Source organism: Aptenodytes forsteri, unplaced genomic scaffold, assembly GCF_000699145.1.
Source record: "Aptenodytes forsteri isolate BGI_AS27 unplaced genomic scaffold, ASM69914v1 Scaffold155, whole genome shotgun sequence".
Classification (NCBI taxonomy): Eukaryota; Metazoa; Chordata; class Aves; order Sphenisciformes; family Spheniscidae; genus Aptenodytes; species Aptenodytes forsteri.
The window spans coordinates 7,591,974-7,595,449 of record NW_008794446.1 but is presented as its reverse complement, the minus strand read 5'-3'; the positions used below and the strand labels follow the sequence as shown (position 1 = coordinate 7,595,449).

General features: G+C 41.2%; 1 long non-coding RNA gene across 4 annotated transcripts in view; it reads left to right on the top strand.

The window, feature by feature from the left end:
- The window catches only part of LOC103907962, a 7,111-nt gene extending 4,628 nt beyond the window's left edge, over positions 1-2,483 (top strand). Inside the window, exons 2-4 of one of the 4 annotated variants that reach the window (XR_658125.2) lie at positions 724-829; positions 1,162-1,370; positions 2,305-2,483. This is a non-coding gene — a long non-coding RNA (uncharacterized LOC103907962). Of the gene's footprint in view, positions 1-723; positions 850-1,161; positions 1,371-2,304 lie in introns of all 4 variants that reach the window. The other 3 variants (XR_002086344.1, XR_658124.2, XR_658126.2) reach the window with 3 other exon arrangements.
- Positions 2,484-3,476: the final 993 nt, after the last annotated feature.

The window sequence follows — 3,476 nt, the reverse complement described above, 5'->3', positions numbered from 1 at the left end:
GTGTTTTATTGGAGGCTTTAGAATCTGACTGGTTTTGTATGTATTTTTTCCCAAGGTAATCTTATTTTCTTTTTTATCTCCCTCTAAAGACGATGAAAGTCAAATGCCCTTAACAACAGTCGTCTTCATCTCCCTTCAAGATTTCTTAGCATATAATTCATGATACTAGGTTTTGGGGTTTTTTTTCTCCCAATTTGGTGAAGCAGCACGAACTACAAAACGCACTTGGCGGGTAGCTCCACCGTGAAGTTCTCATTCAGCTTTTTGGAATGCAAAGATGAGGAAAGTTTAAATCTTTCTGAAAACTATTGAAGAAAAATAATATTAAAAAAAATTCAGTAGGATTTTTCACATGTTTATACACAACAGCACATCTTCTGCCAATCTTTTCTTCAAAATTGATAAAATTACTGCCTTTTTTTTGTGTTGTTTTATCCTGGTACAAAGTAAAGAACTCAGATCTGAAAACAGATTTTAATTAAATCTGATAATAATTTGTAAGTACACACTATGCTTTTTGGAAGTGGTTTTTTTTTCTTTTTAGCATGTTTTCCTAAAGAAAAAAGCTTATGTGATCATCCTGTCTTCCTATCCATCTGTCTTTCTGCAAGTTCTCTCGGCACAGTTTTAATCTCTTGGACATTTCAGCCCAATTTGGCAAAGAGGGGCCTCAAAGGTATCGTACATTTGTAATGACTATTAATATTTATGTATTTCTAACAGGTTTTGTGAAAATTGATGGTCAGAGGAGACTGTCTTGTTCTGGCAAAAGAGTTCATCCAGTTGACCAGACAGCGTGTGTGTGTGGACTGCCCCACTTAACACACAGGTGTTATCAGGTCAGCTACGGTACGTGGTGCCTTTTGCCTCACCAGCTGCCCAGGGGGCTGCGTAGGGGCTGTGAAAGGCTGAGGGAGTGCTGCAGTGGGGGGTTTAGAGGTGGGAGAACTAGGACATTTTGAGGACAAGGGAGAGGCGTAGGGGACGTGCTGGGCGTATATTGATATCTTCAATTTTGGTATTTGATATTGTAGGGCTGTTGTAGGAGATAGGAAGAACAGCGGAAATTATTACGATGGGAACTGAGAGACAGCACAAACCTTGACCATTCAAGTATCAGTTATTTCATTGCTCTTGGGACAACTTTTTGTTCACTTACAGGAGAAATTTCATCTGATTTATGGTGTCTTTGCAGTCTGCGCGACCAAGGCTTGAAACTTCAAACTAACTTGCTGTTGCGTTAATTCAGACTTGTGCTGGGTTCCTGGCTGCATGACTGAGAGCTGATTTTGCTCTCCAGAGAGCTGGATTAGTCCTCTGAGATGCACATCACCACTTCGACAGTTCTGGGAGGATTCTTTCTGAAATCGGTTAGTATGAGCTGTTTTTGTTGGTGTAGACTAAATTCTTCCCTACGGGATGGCTAGCAGATCTGGAGAAAGTCTGTTCAGCTCGCAGATAGAAGTATTTGTACTGGCATGTTGTATAGATGTGTATATAGACTCTTGACTGGCAAAGGACTAGAGAAGGGAAGTAGGGAGCTGGAGAAATACGGGGCCTTCTCTGTCCCCAAAGATGGGGAAAATGGCACGATCCGGCTCAAATGGCTGAGGGCTGTGTATCCGCGCTCTCTGGCCCGCACACGCACAGGGGCAGCCTCCGCTGAGCAGGTGACTTCCTATGGCCTAACTGCAGTGAAAAACAAATGAGAAGTATGGCTCTCCACAGCCCAGACAAACTGGCCTGGGAAAACAAAAAAAACTCCCACTTACTATTCTGCTCATGAGCTGCTGCCAAAACTCAGCTGTGAGGAGAATAAGAGCATCTTTTTAAAAATGCAAAACTGACATTTTTTTTCCTCTGAGCTGCTCTTACAGCCTTTAAAGCGTTAATTTCAAAAGCTTCGCAAAGGCAGCAGGCATCAAACGGTCCAGGCTGAGTAGAAGCTTGGGGAGGAGAACTGCAAAGTAAGTTGTGTGGGTGATGGCTGCTGACACACCGAAGCAAGGTTATTTGATTGTTACAAGTCACTGATCATAGCTTGCTTTTAACGATAGAGCAGCAGAGAAGAACAGTTAGAGCAGCCCAAAGAGCCCTGGATTCATATAGCCTGAATTTCAGCTACATCTTTTGGCTCGTGCTTGTGTTGGCTGGGTGATTCTTGGCTTGGGAGTCAGGAGATGCGAGTTTTGACTGCAGTGCTGCCACTGACATGCCCTGTGACCTTGGATAAGTCACTTCATCTCCGTGCTTCTCCTCTCATCTTTTTGCCCACTTAGAATCTCTCTCCCTTTTTCCTTGCAGGGTCGTTCCCTAATTATACGTCTGGACCACGCCTAGCACAATGGAGCTGTGCTCTCAGGTTAGGCACTGCTATAATCTGAATGAACAATAAAGAAATACTGCACTGAGCACTTCACTAGGACTCAACCTGTTATCTCAGGCTTTCACCGATAACCTTAATAAAATAAAAGTCCTTCAAAAAACTAAGCGTTCCTGCCTACTGCTCAATTGCTTGCTTTTTGTGTAGCATCTTGAACATGAAAAAGCATCAATTATGATCCCTGGGTTGTCAGAAAATAATGATTTATAGTATTTCATGCTTCCTGAAATATTGGTAACACATTTTTTCTTCCTGAAATCTCAGCGGTAGCTTCAGTACTTCACTGTGCCTAATTTTTGTCAAACTGAATTATAAAACAACATGCCGCTATAGATCTTACTCATTTTGATATTTTTTCCTTAACTGTGCTCTTTTGTGTAGCACAAGAACCTACTCTTTTGTAGGTTCATGTGTCTGAGACTAGGGACAAAGCCTCCTCCAGAAAGAATTACACAGTACCTCTGAAATCTACTCTGTTTTATCCCCATAAGGGTTATAGGAACAAGTTTTTGGCTCCAGGAGAAACAGCTGTCTAAGAGAATTTACTACTTTGTGATCGAAGTGAGAATCAAAGAATAATTCAGGTTGGAAGGGAGCTCAGGGGGGGACATCTACCTCAATGGCATACCCAGAATTTTGGATTATGAGCTCAACTTGGGTGAAAAAAAGCCTTATTTATCTGTGAATCACGTCAGGAATCAGCAGGACCGAAGTGAATTTCAGGTTCTGCCCTTTTGCATTCTAATGAAGGATTGGGACCATTATGTATCCATTTTCTTAGAAGCAATTACAGTCCTACAAGCTCAGTCCACTTGAAATAAAAGGAACTAATCTGTATTTGAGTAGAAGGTTGAGAATTTATTTGTTAATAATTTTAAAGCACTTCAATTGTGCTGAGGCATCTTCACATTCCAAGCAATTTATGTATTTATTTGGATTCATACACCAGTGATACTTACATGATATCAGGCCATAAGTTATGTGCATAAATTAAACATGGATGATGGAGCCACAAGAAATGAGTCATATTTTTTTCTATAAAGAGCAGCAGGAGGTAATTCTTTCGATAAGAAATTCAGAAACCAGCTCTGCA